Source organism: Astatotilapia calliptera, chromosome 9, assembly GCF_964374335.1.
Source record: "Astatotilapia calliptera chromosome 9, fAstCal68.1, whole genome shotgun sequence".
Lineage (NCBI taxonomy): Eukaryota > Metazoa > Chordata > Actinopteri > Cichliformes > Cichlidae > Astatotilapia > Astatotilapia calliptera.
This window is the reverse complement of record NC_137430.1, coordinates 30,426,047-30,443,988: the sequence shown is the minus strand read 5'-3', so window position 1 is coordinate 30,443,988 and position 17,942 is coordinate 30,426,047. Positions and strand designations below refer to the sequence as shown.

Sequence of the window (17,942 nt, the reverse complement as noted above, 5' to 3'; positions counted from 1 at the left end):
TCCTTTTCCCCGAATTTGAAGGATGGGTCGGGTGTGTCCTTCGTGGCCTGCCATATCCCAGAATTCATAGCGCAGCCCAGCCAAACTCCAGTTTCCAACAATGGCGGCCGCTACTAAGTTTTAAAATTACTCATACTAATCTTTCTGGGTCACAAAATAAACTTTTAACATTTAAAGTAGTTGTGTAAACATCAAATATCTGCTCGGTTTATCAAGATATCGCATATTTGCAAAAGTGCTTCGACGTTTTCGGAGGCTTCTGCTACCCACCAGCTCGATAGCTAGCCGGGAGCTCGAGGGTTACTGATGCGGCCGAGAACGGCACAACTCCCGGCACATCATTTTCAGATCACCGCGGAGTTTCGCTGCTCGGGTTAAACGTAATATATAAGTCCCTTAGACAACCTAAAAATGTTATTGTTGGGCTTTTTTCAGTGTTTTGTTTGTTCGTGAGTAAATCGGTGTGGCTGAGATTAAAGTTATTAGATTAGATTAGATAAAATAAATGTATTAATCCCCCTGGGTGGGTTCCTCCTTGGTTTTTACACAGGTGACTAAACGTCAAACAGAAAACTGATTAAACAGAAGTATGAGACAGTCGAGAATTTACGCCAGTGTCTGGTTATATTTTAGATAGCAAGGAGCAGATGGCTGAGTTTATTAAACTCCACCGAGACAGCGGTGACGCTAATCAGAAGGCTAGACCGTTCAATTTCACGGCCATTTACTTCCAGCCTACCCGACCTTCTGAGGACCCGGCCCAAGTATACCGCGAAGGCCGGGTCCTCAGGAGGATGCAGCCCATGAATTTGGACACGACCTTAATAGGAGGTAATTTTTTCTTAATGGATATTGTCATGGTCCGGGGTCCTTAGACCCAGAGTTTTGTGTTTAATATTGGTATCATCTTGTGTTTTGGGTTAATTCTTGTTTTCTTGTTCTTGGGGGTTTTGTGTTTAGTGTTTTCTATACCTACCCATGTCCTCCCCCAGTGCTCTGTTCATGTCCCTGAGTTTGTTTTTGAATTTTTCTGTTTTACTTTGAAGGTCTCAGTCTAGGTTTGTGTTCTTTTCCTGATTACCTTGTGTATTTATAGTGTGTCTATCTCTGCTTGTCGTTGGTTTGTCTGTGTATCGCTGTGTCTCTAACCCCAACATTCTCCGTGCGGTTTTCCCGTGTTCGTATGATTTCAGGTTTGTTTACTACTTTTCCCCAGTTTAGGTTATTTTGTGGTGGACCACTAGAGGGCTCCACTCACACCCAGTGTATAGGAAGCGTCTTCCGTGGGTTTTGCTGGGATTGTGTAGCGCGGTTAAAGAAGACCTCGGGGTTTCCCCGGCTGAACTGGTCCTCGGCCAGCCTCTCCGGGTCCCTGGGGAATTCTTACCTGAGAGCCCTCCCCCATGTTTCGATACCTCTTTGTTGCCTTTTCGCCCCCCAAGAGACTCATTTCCTGTTCCTGGTCCTGTGCACCACTGCCTGCCTGACACTTTTGTTCCGAGTTTGTTGGACTCTGCTCGTTTCGTTTTCGTCAGGCACGATGCCCATAGGACTCCGCTGCGTCCACCATATGACGGGCCATACAGGGTTCTTAAACCAGGCAACAAACATTTCATTTTGGACTTTGGCGGTCGGCAGGAAGTTGTCTCTGTTGACAGACTTAAGCCTGAACATGTTATGCAAGAGGATCAGGTGGTCCCGGCCCAGGCCCCTCGCCGCGGCCGCCCACCTGCCACCGGGCTGATGGATTCTGTTTTTTCCCCCAGGAGTGACCCAAAATCAACGGAGTCCAAGTCGTCTGAAGCTTTTTCTGACCGCCAGTGCCAGCCTCGCTCCTGGGCTGGGTTGCCCTCTGTCAGTTCCCCACCCCCCCAGTTCAGCCGTTCCGGCCGTTTGCTTAAGCCCCGGGTCCTGGACTAGTTCTGCTGGGTGTTCGGGGGGGGGACATGTGTGGTGGACCACTAGAGGGCTCCACTCACACCCAGTGTATAGGAAGTGTGTTCCTGTGTTTTGTGGCGCGATATGCGCAGTTGATGTTGGAGACGAATAAAGAAGGAGTGAGAACTGAGAGCTCTGTGTCGTTGTGCTTACCTCCACAATGTTTCAGTTTTCCTATCCTGCACTAAAACTCACTCGCATCTCTGCGTTGATCTGCATCTTGGGTCTTTCCTTACAACACCACACGACTGCTGCCACAGCCGTGACAATTATATTCATTTCACTTCAATTTTGATTTTATTTTTTATTAATGCATGTATGCATTTCCTTTTATATATAGCACTTATTTACAATAGCAGTTTCCAAGGTGTGTTATTGCAAGGTAAAGGTCATTTTAAACTTTGTAAAAATATTCTACTAATATCTTATATTTTAACAGGAGTGACTGGTTTTAAAAAAGGGATTTTTTACGTCTGTGTAATATTTCTTTAGTCTCTGTTACTCTGTTGTTTCTCTCCATATGTCACGGGGTAGAAAGGGACAAGTCATCTAAGTTTTTCTACTGTGCATGTTTTGCTGCGTTTTACCTTTTTAATATTTTAATATTGTACACTGGTTTATTTTTATGAGTTTTACTGCATGTTTTAATGGTATTTATTTGATGACTTGTCCTGGAAAGACTCCGCCCCTACCTGATAATAAACTGATCACACCTGCGAGAGATCCCAGAGAGGCCAATAAGAGGGCCTGGCAGACCAAAGGAAGGGGTTCGACCGAGAGGCTAGAATGACGGCCAGGAGTAAGTGGTGCCAGGCGGCGGCGGCGCCTGCAAGCCGAAGGGGCTGGTGGAGCTGGGCGTTAGGAGAGAACGGACAGTACCAGCGCACAGGGCACCAGCGCACAGGGCACCAGTGCAGAGAGTGACAGTACCAGCGGGGAGAGCGGAGACAGCACCAGCGGAAGGCACGGGACGGCTGTGTGGTTTTGCAGTTTTTAAGAAGCGGCGGGCGGAGTTGAGAGCTCTGCCCACCCGGGGTAAGTCTTTGACTTATCCCCTTTTATTGAATAAAAACTGCCGGAAGAATAGTGACTGCCGCTCCTCCCTTTCTCTAGCATATCAAGACGCGAATGCGGAAAGGAAGGAGAGGACTCCGCTGCGTTTCCCTTTTACTTCGCTGGATTTCTTAACTCCCTGGGACTTTTATGCTGTGGTGGATTCCACTGGACTTTTAATGTTGTGTTTTATTGATTTTTATTGTGTTATCCCTTGGCCAAGGTTGTTTTAATTTATCTTACATTTTTAACTATTTAAATATAATAAATTATATTTTTAATCTTACAGTTTAAATTGTGTTTCCCTTGGCGGCTCCACTGCTCTGCCCGTTTTTAGGAAGGTCTCCTTCCTTTTAAAAACTCAAAACCTCTTGGAAATAAATCAGCCTTTCCGCTCCGTTACACATACTCAACCTTGTTTTTGTTTTTCCCCTATAACACACAGTTATGCATCACATATTATAAATCTGACTTTGATAAATATTTAGATCTTCACACATTTCAGGGTCCAAGTGTGGGTTGACTGAAGTGTTTGCTTTTATCCCCACAACATCCTAAACTTTTACTGTTATGTATGAGCAGAAACGAAAAACCAAAAACAACATGATATATGCAGTACTGTCTTCAGCCTCTAGGCGACATTGTTGTTCAGGAAGTATATTCTCCTCTGAATAGTTGCTAAAAGCGCTTGTCTAACCAAAGACTGTAAACAGAAGACAAAAGTTTATGAACTGTAAAACAGAACAGATACACTGAAGCCACAGTGATATTAAACATACAGCACTGACAGTGATGACAGACAACACAGGGCACTAGAGTGCGAACAATTTGGTCACAAATGCGACCAAATTTTTCAGTGGTGTGACTGTTCGGGTAACAAAAATAAAATAAAAATCTCTGCAACTCTCTGTGTGGTCAGCAACAGACACACATTATGCCCCTATCGTGGACTAAACCAATCAGAGATAGTCAGGGGCGGGACCTCTCTGATTGGCCGTGGTCCAGTTGAAAGTGCAGTTGGAAGAGAGAGGTGAGTAGCTTGAATAAAGCGATATCGATTCATTAAATCCTGAATCGACTTTTAAATATAACTGTGTTTTACCAGAAACACCAGATTCTCAGATTAAAGCTCACAAAACCATTTCAACAACCACCAACCAGCAAATGAGAGCAGGTACACGGATTCCACACAAAGACGTAAACACAGACCCGACGCATCAGAATCAGCTTCGTCTTTCTCGGCTTTCTCACCCGACGGCTCGTAGACGGACACGCTGTCGGAGCTCTGTGTTTACGTCTTTTTGCGCTGATTCTGAGCTGCAGGTTTTGTCTCTCCAACCAAAATTCACCGAGCCAGCAGCAAAAGAAGCAGCAAACTGCGCTTCACATTTGATAAATGTCATCATGAATTCCCTCTGAGCTTTGCTGTTTTGCTTCCACCACGATAAAAATCATACTTCATGCAGAGCTCTCTCTCTCTCTCTCTCTCTCTCTCTCTCTCTCTCTGTACTTCAAGAACAGTTTCCCGTCTCAAATCTGTTTTCTGCATTTTTCATTCGCTTATTACCCATCAGTCTACCGTTGTTTACAGCGCTGTCTTTTTCTTTTCTTTCTTTTTTTTCACTTAAATGACCTCGGACAAGAAAGCCTATTTTTTCTGCTGTTGTTCAATACAGAAGAAATTAAAACTTTTTAAAATTATGCAGAATATTGCAGAATATTTTTAAGGTTATCTGCTATAAAAAGCCAGACCAGGAAAATCTCTTTCATGTTTTTCTGTGTTTTATTCTCAGTTGCTTTGACACAAAGGCATCTGCTGTGATGTTCACAATTCTGATGAAGTCTCACATGTATCAGTACTGATAAATGATCAGAATTATAATATTTCTGACTGTCTGAGGCTAAATTGAATCGAATCAGGACTTTGAGAACCAGAATCGAATGGATTATAGAAATCAGTGATGATACCCAGCCCTAGTGAGCAGCCTAGGCACGACAGAAGTGGATGTAGCTGTAATAGGAAAAGAACTATTGATAACTTTTCTGTTAAGTTAAGGCCTGATCCTTCTGAAATTCATACCCAGTGCTCTGACATGGTGTCATCAATCTTTGAATAATGCTGAAAAAGCACAGTGTATCCAGAAAAACACATTATATGCTGCAATAAATGCACTGCCCAAGTGTCCCCTCTCCCCACTGCCTTTCAGCAGCATGCAACAGCAAACAGGTCGTCAGAGGAGCCGAGATGATGATTAAGTTTAACATTTTCTACAATATTGACAAAGCACTTTAAGCACAAGATTGTTAGTTAATAATTTAGAAATGAATATTGTCTGTATGGACTGCAATTCCCCCCCCCCCCAAAAAAAGTGCACATGTAAAACTGCGGTGTTAAGCGATGCGGTTGAAAAATTTAAGTGCGCCTTTTGTGCCGGTGCACCCATGGCAAACAGTTAGTCTAGAGCCCTGCAACATTACAGGTCAGTTTAGGTCAGTTCCAAAAACAATAATAAAACAATAACGCTATCAGGATAACTGGTGACATAAATCCAGTATGCCTCTGATGACTGGACATGAGCAGTGTTACAATTTATAAACTGATGAAAGATTTTATTACTAAAAAAATTAAGGAGTGTTTTTAAAATAAAATCTTTATGGAAAATGAAGGTGTGGCAACAAAAATAAATATATTTGAGCAATAACTCAAGTTGTTCAAATTTGGAAGGAAGCATGATCTCTGGGTGAAGACTGTAGTAACCGGAGGATGAGAAACAATGATGGTTTAATGAGCACTGAATAACAGAGAATTCATTTGTCTTCCATACAGTTACTGGATGTAGTGTTTGTACAGCACGTTTTAAAAAATGCAAAGATGATGACTTTAAATGATCATATTAAATGGTTAATCAGTGACTTTTAAATTATAAGTTTTATTTTCATATTTAGTTGATGGAATTTGTCTTCATGTTGCAACAATCAGGAACAGCTGACAGTGAAATCTCCTTTTGAGCGGGCAGTTTGTTTAAAACCAGAGTTTATTTCAAAAATATCATTAAATGGTGGACATTTTACAGTCTGCAAACCCACCTGTAGCTCCAACCCCTCACAAAGTAAAGTGGCTTCACATAGTGGTGAAACCACATACTACAATAACACCACATCTACAGTAAAAACCTGTTAACAATGCTCAAGGGTTACTTGAGCATCCCTCAAAATTTATACCCATCCTTTGCCCTTGGGACCCAAACGGGCCCCATTTTTCACTAGGGTCACACGAGGGTTAACCTGATTGTGAAATGGTTCATACTCTGATCACATCTATATGGTTTAAGTCCAGCGTGAATAATTTATGTCTCATTACAGCTCACAATGTTGTATATGAAGAATCTGAAAAGTAATAAACTGTCAATTAGTGCAATAAAAAGTGTACAGTGATAAAAATGAATATAAAAGAAAATGCTCAAGTAAAGTATTAATCCAAACTGGAAGCTGGTTCCACAGAAGAGGGGCCTGAAAACTGAAGGCTCTCCCTCCCATTCTACTTTTAAATACTCTAGGAACAACAAGTAGGCCTGCAGAGCGAGAGCGAAGTGCTCTAATAGGCTGATATGGTACTACAAGGTCATTAAGATAAGATGGAACCTGATTATTTAAGACCTTGTATGTGAGGAGCAGGATTTTGAATTCAATTCTGGATTTAACAGGAAGCCAATGAAGGGAAGCCAAAACAGGAGAAATCTGCTCTCTCTTTCTAGTCCCTGTCAGGACTCTTGTTGCAGCATTTTGGATTAGCTGAAGGCTTTTCAGTGAGTTTTTTGGACATCCTGATAATAATGAATTACAGTAGTCCAGCCTGGAAGTAATGAATGCATGAACTATCCTTATGAGGAGCAGCTTCCTGTGCTGCTCCTCATAAGGACGCATCTTATGACATCTCAGTTTAATGTGAGAACTCATTATCGCAATTTATTCATTAAATGTTTACAATTCACCTAGACTTCACCAATTATTGTACTGAGCCTTGCAATTGGATTTTTTTTCATCAGCCTCAGCTTATAGATAAGGTAGAAAAAGCTCCTCCTCCTGCCCCTCCCTTATCTCTGGTAGGTTCCTAGCAGGTGTTTGTTTTTCCAGCTAAGCAAACAAAGAAAGAGGCGACCTTGTTTCAGTCACTCTACTCTCTCTTCCACCCTCCTCTCTACCACACCTGAAACGGTCAACTTCAACTTTTTATCATCTGCTGATCAGTTGGAAACTGTTTATGCTGGGAGCAAACATTCAGTCTTTGCCTGAGTGCTGAATCAGCCACGTCAGTGAAACCTCCCATCCAATCTCCCATCAGTAAGTCTGTGTTCCTGTAGCTGCCTCGATGATGACTTACCTGTTTCTCTCCTCTGTGCAGCAGTCCTGCCATTTTCCCATGTGAGGGAGAAATGTGTGAGAGAGCTGTGGAGGAGATTCTGTTCCTCTTTGTGAGATTAAAACTCTGGATTCATTAACAAACTTTCCAAGGACCTTGTTAATAAAGTCTGTGGATTTATCCCTGCCTGAAGATTGTGTAAATAGTTTCCACTTCATGACTCCTGCATCTGAGTCCGTCCTGCCTCACTGGATATAAAAATACAACTTGTTTCAGTATCAGTTTTTCTTTTAGTGACTGTTTATGCGGATGTGTGACTTGCAGTCGGAGCATGACCCGTAACAACTGTGCCGTGTTTTTGAGGGTCTTTTCTTTTCTGTGGATGATCATTCCTGGCAGAGCAGGTGAGTTTGTTCCTGCCTTGTTTTTCATTTAAATAATGATTAAGACAATAATGTACAGTAAATGTTGCAGCACAGAGGAAAATGTGTCAAGATACAAACTTTACATTTTAAAGCTTCACAATAAGGATGATAATACATCAGTGACCAACAATGTCCAGTGACTTTTGTCACTGTGCTGTAAATATGATCACTAACATCTAACAGCTGTTACTCATGTTGACTTTGAATGAGGAAGTAAAAGGCCTGTGGATGGAGCAGGAGGGGGAGGGGAACTATTGAAAAGATGCTTCCTGTCAGTAGGTTAGGTTCAGAGTCTGTTATTCCAGTGACTTGCTCAGAGGTTAAATGAGCTTTCTGTCTGAATTTTCCAAACTCCAGGATGGACAAATTTAGTTTTCAGTAAATCTGCTTTCTGGAGCAGAGCTCTGGCCACTCTTGGACTTACTGAGACTGTGGAGTTAGTGAGAGAGGTGTGGGTGCAGGGCTTTTCTGATTTTGCATATAATTTGCATACCAGTTCATGTGGAGAAGAGAAAAAAGAACTTTTACTTTCATCACATTTTTATCTGTCCGGCCGGGGTATTCCCATGATTAGGGATGGGTATTGTTTAGGTTTTATCCGATACCAGTACCAAACCGGTACTTTTGAAACGGTGCTCGAACCGGTGGTTAAAGAATGGAGAACACACACTTTGTCAAAAAACCTCTTATGTTTAGCTGTTTTTTTTTTTGTAAAAAGATAACAATGTTAGCCTTTTCTGCAGCTAGAGGGCATACAGTATATGGTATCACTCTTGGCTGGAAGCAGTGCTTAATCAATGGAAAAAAACACAAACTTTATCCAAAAACCTCTCATGTTTAGCTGTTTCCCTCTTTTTCTTTGGTCATTTTAGCCTTTTTGGCCAGGGTAAAGGGAGTATCTGCCATCAAACAAGAAGACAGCTGCATGTAGCTATGATGATGTTTGCTAGTTCACATTACATGCATTAACCCTTTAAGACCTACCATAGTACCAAGTCCTCCAGAGCTTATATTATATTTTTACATGTTGTAGTGCCATTTTTGGGAGCATTTCAAGTTGCTATACATCAATACAACCATTACAGCCCAAACTTTAATAATATGTCTGCATTAAGTGCATAGTAATTACATAAAATGCAAAAAAGTGCAATAAACTACAAAAAAATTGAAAATCATTTTTGTTTTTTAACATATATTTCTAGTTAGAGAAATTTAAGAGGCTTATCCCTCAAAACTGTAAATACAAAAAAGTTGCACAAAATAGTTTCCCACCACAGGAAATTTATTTTGAGTGTCTTCAAAGTTTTATTTTTGAAATACACCAATTTCTATACACTGCAGGAAAAACGAAAATAAATATTACAGTGCAAATTTGCAAAAAAGCAGCATATGCATCAAAATAAACTATTTCCAGCAGTGCAATATGAGTCCTAAGCATCCCAGAAACGACACAGAAAGTCATAAAGTCAAACATAACTTTTAAAAACACCAGTATAAGCTCATGAGGCCTTGGTGGTAAAAAACTACATTTCCGCGAAAATGATGTCACTTCCGGTTTCGGGCAGGTCATGGCGGACATGCGATAGTTCGTGCTGATGGACATAGGAAGTGTTATGAACAGCTGATTGGATCGGCAAAGCGTGTTTCTGGAATATTATGTTTTTGTTGCTGCAAGCGCTTTTTATGCAGTTTTTGCAAAGCTATATGTGGAAGGAAACTGTGACCTAGGACAAGCTGATGGCATAAGATGTAAGTACAACTCCTCCGGTTTCATATGCAAAAAAAATTATTGCGCTAGCTCACGTGGTTGCAGTGCTACCGGGATTTAAAAATAGTTACGCAAAACGGAGCGTGCCCGCTCTGACCGGTTTTAAAGGGTTAATGTAATAACGTGGTTAGCCTACTCAACGTAAATTACACACGAACAACATTAAGCTACTCACTCAGAGAAGAATGGCTGCTGCTGCCATCATCATCCTCATCATTTCTGCTACACTGGCAGGGCTAGGGGCCAGGACTCTCCTCTTCGGGTTTTTGGGGTATGTTGCTAACTCCGGGTTCGATAACAGGCACCACACCTGCAGTAGATGTGCACGGTGTGAGGTCTCGCAGCAAGCTATCAAATACGGTGAATTTCTCGGCTTTTTAAAAAAACGCTGAGGTGTTACCTCCTTTGCACAGTATCACCTTAAAGCACTTGTTGCAGGCTGCTGAGTTTGCATCTTTTGCTGTGAAGTACAGCCAGACTTTTGACCGCTTCACCTTGGGCATTTTTAATCTGTAGCTCTGCTCTAAAAGAACGTAGGTACCTGGGCCCGCCTACTATCCTCGGAAAGGTAAAATGATTGGCTAGAATTCAAAGTGTATGACATCTCAGGGGAAAAGAAGCACCGAAATAAAGCACCAAAATGTGCGCTGCTTTTCGGTCTGGTTACTACCGTTTATGTCAGAACCGGTACCCATCCCTACCCATGATGCATTGAGTTTTTCCTTACCAGTCACCTTTCTCACTCACTATGTGTTAATAGACCTCTCTGCATTGAGTCATATCTGTTTTTAATCTCTGTCTCTCTTCCACAGCATGTCTTTATCCTGTTTTCCTTCTCTCACCCCAACCGTTCACAGCAGATGCCCCGCCCCTCCCTGAGCGTGGTTCTGCCGGAGGTTTCTTCCTGTTAAAAGGGAGTTTTTCCTTCCCACTGTCGCCAAAGTGCTTGCTCATACGGGGTCACATGATTGTTGGGTTTATCTATTATTGTACAATCTACTGTACAATATAAAGCGCCTTGAGGCGACTGCTGTTGTGATTTGGTGCTATATAAATAAAATTGAACTGTATTAAGAGGTTGATGTGGACTTGTGTCCTCTTACCAGATGTTTCAGATCCTGAGGCGTCCTGTGTTTTTTTGGAGAGATGTGTCTTACCGTGCAGTTTCCAGAGTGGTTCTGATGTTTTCATCCACTGGGTTCAGGGGACAGCACAAATCCGTGTCCACTCCTTCTACCACAACAAAGACCAACTTGGAGATCAGGACCAGCGTTTCAGAAACAGGACTTCTCTGTTCAAGGATCAGATCTCAGTTGGAAATGCCTCACTCCAAGTGACAGGGGTTACAATCCAGGACCAGGGCAGATACAAGTGCCACATAAGCACCATCAAAGGAAACCAGGAGTCATTTGTTAACCTGAAAGTGAATGGTATGAAAAATATGCAGTATAACTTAAAACTATAGAGTCAAGAAGGTCTCTTGTAGGCATACAGACGTTTTTAGATCTAGTCAGGTATTACACAAAAGGCTCCCTCAGACCAATATATACTCAGGACTTACATTTTGTGGATATATAATAATGGGTGGATAGTGCAGTGGGGCCACATGATGGGTGTGCATTCCGTTGAAGCCTACCTCGGAATAAGAAGAGATATGTAACTGAAACAATACTAGTTATGTCCCCTAGTGCGCCCCAGGGCAGCTGTGGCTACAATGTAGCTTGCTATCGCCAGTGTGTGAATGTGTGTGTGAATGGGTGAATGACTGAATGTAGTGTAAAGCGCTTTGGGGTCCTATGGACTAGAAAAGCGCTATACAAATGCAGGCCATTTACCATTTACCATTTAGATTAACAAGGTCCATGTCAGTTGACATGGACAGGACACACTGAGAAAAGCTCCTGGAACATAAGGGATGAGAATACAGGGCTGGAAACAACTCACTGATCCACACCACACCACCAGGATCTACAGCAATGACATCAGTAACAGCTCCCTGAGGAGGCTGACGTTTAAATGTAATATGCAATAGAAGAAAAAGCTGATCACGAACAACATGCGTTGGCTATACTGAAGCATTAGTTAACTGCAAAATGGAGTCTAATTACAGCTGTGCATCATTTTATTCTGTGCAGTGACAGAATTAAAGAATCGTTCTTTTTCTTTACAGTTCACCTTTTAAGTCTGGGAATAGTAGATAGTGGGCCTAACTTTGGCCTTCTAATAACTAAAAACAACAACTGTTATTGAATGGTGCATACACCCTTGTCCTCAAACCCCAGTTATTGGCGAATCAAGTTTCTCTTTTGTTTTACAGCTCTGGTGCGTCAAATCATTATCCAGCAGGTAGGAAACAGACTCACCTGCAGCTCAGAGGGGATCTACCCTGAACCTCAGCTCACCTGGTCCACCAGGCCTCCATCCAACATCACCACCGAGAACACAAAAGTCCAACAGATTGAACAGCAGCTTTACAACATCAGCAGTTTCCTGATATTTCCACACACTGATACAGATCTGGTCTACATCTGCACAGTCAGCACACACAGGAACAACAGGAGGGCAACTTGGAGGCAGCTGAGTAAGTATTGAGTCCAAATCCACAAACTATTTACTTCTGAAATTTTCTTTCGAGAATGCAAAAAGAACAGATTATATTTCATTATTTGGAATAACCCGTCGCAAACCAGATGGGAGCAACTATGAACCAAGATTAATGGGTTAGTTAACTGAGTTTAGCTCAAGGTCAGAGTTTACAGCACTATTGAGGTGGTTAGCCCGGCTGGACACACAACATGCTATGTTCACAAATTTAATTTAACATCAGCTGGAAGGTGAGTATTTTCAAACATTGTGTTCATTTTTCCAACACATTCGGCATGTTATAAATTTTCTGCTGAAGGAAAACTTTTTATATACTCTGGTCCCTCATTTATCGCGGTAGTTACATTTTTTACAATTACTATTGATGTTTTATGGCTGTAAAACCTCTCACTGCACAAGGACACGGACCTTCAGAATAAAACAGGAAACTGTCACAGTTCTGGGTCAGTTTGACCCAGTATTTTGAGTTGTTATGTTTTGGTGTGTTTTTGCATTTTGGATTCTTTTCTTATGGTGATGATGATGATGATTATGAATCTATGTTTCAGTTATTCTTGTTTAGGGAGTTGTTCGTAGGTTTTGTGTTCTCATGTTTTTTGCACGTTTAGTTCTAGTTCCATGTGTCATTTTCTGTCTGTCTCTCAGTGTCGAGTCTGCGTCTTTGTGTGATGGTTTCTTGTTCCTGTTTTATTGTGAAGGTCTGCGTCTCATGTGAGTGTGTTCAGTTTTACCTCTGTCTCGTCTCGTTGATTACTCCCAGCTGTGTCTCCCACCTGTGTGTAATCTCCCTGTGTTTCTCTGTGTGCATTTAAGTCGCGTCTTCTGTCGTTGTAGTTGCTGGTCCGTCTGTGTATCCACCCTGCTTCATCTGTGTGTTTCCCTGCTGTCAACTGCCAGCTGTTTCTGCTCGCTCTCATTCATATTCAGGTTCGTGTTCTGTAGTCAGTTTGTTCCCAGTATAGTTTAGTCTTTGTTCCGTTCGCCTTTTGTCCATTTTTATTTTGTGTTTAATAAACCACCCTCACACCTTTACAAGTGCCTGCGTTTGGATCCTCCTTTATTTTCCACATGGCTCATCTCACTCGCCGTGACAGAAACTAACAGACACAGAGAACCAGACAAGACACTGAACTGAACAGACAGACTCACAAGCAGACACAGTGACACCATAGACAGAGGGAACTCAGAGCAGTGGGAGCAGGCAGGCACAAAACAAAACCCTAACAAATGGCAAACGGAACCCAAAGACATAACAGAATAAACAAGAACACAGAATATTATAAAGAAACACAAAACACTGAGTCGTCAGACTCCGGACCATGACAGAACCATGTTATAGCAAGGGACCACTGTATGTAACATGCAGAACTAATGTTATGGAAGTCACACAGGAAAGTTAGGGTTTCTTTAGGATTTATTTAGTTTATAGGATAGTGTCAGATCTTAATTAACTGAAAAGCTAAATCTTTAAACTAATAAAGTTGAAAGTTTCAGAGTTTTAGTGTGCTACTGAGATCACAAAGGCTACAATAATCATCTGATGAAGAACTGCTACACTGATTGCGTCTTCAGTACTGCGCCTTGATGAGGAGAGATCAGAAACAGCTGAGCGAAACACTTTGAGGACACCTGCTCGCAGAGGAATACAAACAATGGAGGCGTTTGACCCTCATGTCAGGCTCGCTCCTCCATTACAAACTGTCAGCACTTTCTTTGGATACGTCATCAGAGCTTTGTGCACCTATATCCACACATTCCTGCTCCTAGTTTATTCCGTGTATTTATATTTCTCTTTCTCATAATGTGTTTTTTCTGTCTCTTCTCCTTGTCCTTTATGCGTTTCATGTGCTTTTCTGAATTCCTGTTTTCTTTGACTCATCCCTCTGGACTTTATGTAAGTTTTCATCAACTTTGCTAAAGGTCTAAGGAGCTTGGAAAGAAAAGCACCTGAACCTCTTTAAGTTGCTTGAACACATTTCATCTCTCATCTGAGAGGCTTCTTCAGTTCTAGGGTCAAATGTTCTAGGGTCAAACTGTGAACTGCCCTCTCTGTCCACTGTGAACGAGCATCTTTGAACAGAGGCGGTGACATAGATGTCCACTTCTTGATGCATGCTCAATCATCCAGGTAAGTAAAGCTCCAGAAGTTGATTCTGTTCATCTGGACGTAGCGTTTTATGGGAGAAACATTTCGTCACTCATACGAGTGACTTCTTAAGTCTCAGCTGACTGTGGGTTTCCCCAATCTTATAAACAGTACATTTGCATATGTACTGGAAGGAGGTGGAACATTTGGAGGACTGGTCCAGGAAAAACAATCTCTGCTTAAATGAGAAGAAGACGAAGGAGATGATCGTGGACTTCAGGAGGGGAAGACGTGCACACACACAAACCCATGCACATTGGAGGATCTGCAGTCGAAGTAGTATCCAGCTACAAGTTCCTGGGTATATACTTAGATAGCAACCTCACCCGGGAAAAAAAGGTGATCAGGAAGGCTCACCAGAGGCTCTACTTCCTGAGGAGGCTGAAGCGCTCAGTCCTCATGTCCATTTACAGATGTGTGGTGGAGAGTATTCTGTGCTCTGGCATCAACGTGTGGCATGGACACTGCACTGTGGCAGAGAGGAAAGCTCTACAGAGGGTGGTGAACGCTACACAGAGAGTTGTCAGAGGCAGCCTCGACATACACACATCCAAATGCAGGAAGAGGGCCACCTGTATGATTAAGTACCCCACTCACCCAGCAGACACACTCTTTGTCCCGCTCCCCTCAGGCAGGAGGCTGAGGAGCATCAAATGCAAAACTACCAGACTAAGAAACGGCTTCATTCCAGAAGCTGTGAGACTTCTGAATGCATAAATGGACAAGAACTGCTATTATAGCACCTTAATCACTACTGACACTTACTGACACCGTCACTTTATCAGTGCTGGTCATCATGCCCATTTGGTGCTAAAGTATTTATCTACACCTTTAATTATACATACATGCTATACCCATACTCCATACTAGTATTATGGTTGTTGCACTCTAGTTATAGTAGTATTTATAGTAATATTTATTGTATTGTTTTGTTACTTGTCATTTCATTTTATTTATTACTTATTACTTTAGATTTAATAATGAAGAAACAGAAATTTTTTTGCGTCTTTTCACTCCGGGACCGTGTGTCCATAATTTCGTTCCACCTCATATTAACATGTGATGCAAATGACAGTAAAGCTCCTTGAATCCCTGATTTCTTCCAGTTAATTTGCTTTGTTTTTGTCTTTGCTTGTGTTTTTCAGTTTCAGTTAAGGGTACCTACTCTGAAACAACAACAATTCCCTGCTCCAACTTAAACTCTTCACTAACCGATCTTGTCTGGAGATTCAACCACAGTCAAATAATCCTGAGTCGGACTGGGTCTGATGCCAGCTACACAGTCTCAGAGGAGTGGAAGCAGCATGTAAAGGATGTGTCAGAGTCAGGCAGCCTCACACTGCAGGACTTATCCTCAGATCAGGAGGGAACATACACGTGTGAAATCGGTGACGCTGTGGAGACACACATTACAAACACCTTTCTCAAGTTAGACAGTATTAAAGGTAAGTATTAAAGTTATTAACTGTAAAATCTGTGGAAAATAAAAACATTAGCAAACAAGCATCATGTGGGCTCTAGGTACTGTTGTTTTAAATGTATTTTTGTCTTCCAATCTGCAGACAACAGAGTCATTCCAGTGTGGCTTATCATTACTATAGTAGTAGTAGTAGTACTACTAGTAGTGCTTCTAATCTGGTACTATAAAACGAAAGGTAAAATAATCTTCTCCCTTCACTTTATTAAGAATTAACTTTTGATGTATAAGCCGTGTGTACTGATGGTTTTTCTCCTTTTTCAGATCAGAAGACAGGCAAGGAGGCGAGAAATGCAAAGAGGTGAGAAGTGACTCGGATGTAAGCCGGCAGTTTTCCTTTTTCTTTTTGTATTGGAATGCACTGAAGCAAGTCAATATATACTGTCTAATTAGTCATTTGCCAGCCTTTTTCATCACTTGAATTGAAACTTCAAAAACATATAGAGTATTATTATTTTCTGCAGAATCATTTTTAAATGTAAGTGTTAAATATTTTTAAATGTTTAAAGATCTATTTCAAAACTTGGTAAGTTGCTTACAGATGCTGACTCAAAACTAATGTTGGTGTCATAAAACCTCTTCGGAAGCAGGGCTTCTGAAAAATTGTATGGCAAAGTCAAGATAAGATCAGAACAACTGTTACGAAAGATCCATTGAGTTTTTTTGATTAGTGAACAACAATACACATGAAAGGAAAAAGTTTGAGTTTGCTAAACGTTAGCACCTTTTTGCTTGCAGAGAAAATTCTGAACCAGACAGAGAAGGCCAAGGCAAAGAGATGACCACAGCAATGCTGTGAAGGCGAAACCCCCAGGAAAGGTCCAGTTCTCTAAGGACAAATTACATTTTTTAAAATTAAGATAATATTGTGAAACAGTCATGTGACATGTGACTTTCTTATCATGGAGACAAGAATCTGCCAAAAGTAAAGCACTGTTGCCTGAATGCACCAGTGTTCAGTTTTTTTTCCCTCTCGTATGTCTGAAAGCATCGTCGTTCTTTCCTGTAAATTTCAAGAAGTAACAAAGCAAGACATTCACTTCTGAACCAACTGATGTCGGGCTGTTCACACTGAAAAAAAAGAGTCAGTTCCTCACTTTAGTCCAAAATGATTAATAATGGATAAAAACATTTCACTGGAATATGATGCACACACAATGTCTACAATAGTCCAGGAGGCAAAACATCTTCACAAAGCAAAAGTAAAAGTCCAGTTCAATTCAAATGATTAGTACTAGCATACCTGGACAATGAGGAGTGTTTGTACATGCTCCTGGGTCTTTTGACCCACCGTTGTTTTCTATTATTGTGATGTATTTTGGTTGTGGTTTTCTAACGCTTTGGTTTTTGGCTCTGTTCTTGTCACGCTGGGGCAGCAGTCGTGTGGTGAAGTGAGAAAAGGATCCAAAATGCAACAACACAGTACAAAACAGGAAATGAGGAACAGGGAGCAACTAAAGCCTATACTGGGTAAACTAGTAAACAAACCTGAAACTAGTGATGGCCCACTTGAAGCTGATGCTCCGGTGCCTGTGTCAAAAAAATCGACACACTGCTTCAGAAGCTCTGTGTTGAAGCTTGATTCGTTTGGCCAGAGTCACGTGATCAGTGACGTCCGAAGCTTCATTTAGAACGTGACTACTTCGGTATCTGATTCAGTGGTTTATAAGCAGGTGAACCATTCGCGGGATTTGTGGAGTGTTTTGATGGTTACAGATAGCAAACCACTGATATTTCTATTGAGAGATTTGGAGCCAGCGAGGAAGAGAGGAGTTTCTGTTGTGTGAGAGTATTTTGAGTTCATTTTGGTCAATAGGGTGGGTTTTCCAGCTTTGTGTTCTTGTTGTTTGCTTTTGTTTTGTGTGTGTTTATTTTATCTGACAACAGGAAAAACTTCAAATGTCAAAAATCTGCTTTTCATAATATAAATATCATTAAATAACTTTAGAAAGACTTCTATTTGACTCTTTACATTTAATGTTATAAAAATATATATTTTATGTTTTAAATAATTTTAAAATGTTAGTCTGCAAAATGTGCAGCAATTTAATGTATTTATTCTCTTTAGCTGATAGTTTGTGGGGCCCAGTTAGAATGTATAACTGCATCTCTACCAGTTTCTCTGCACTCCAGCCTCTTCTGTTCCATGTGAAGGGATTTTCCTTAAGGAA

General features: G+C 41.3%; 1 protein-coding gene across 3 annotated transcripts in view; it reads left to right on the top strand.

The window, feature by feature from the left end:
* The window catches only part of LOC113028823 (uncharacterized), a 270,569-nt gene that overhangs the window by 153,044 nt on the left and 99,583 nt on the right, over nt 1–17,942 (top strand). The gene's annotated exons all lie outside the window — the stretch shown is intronic.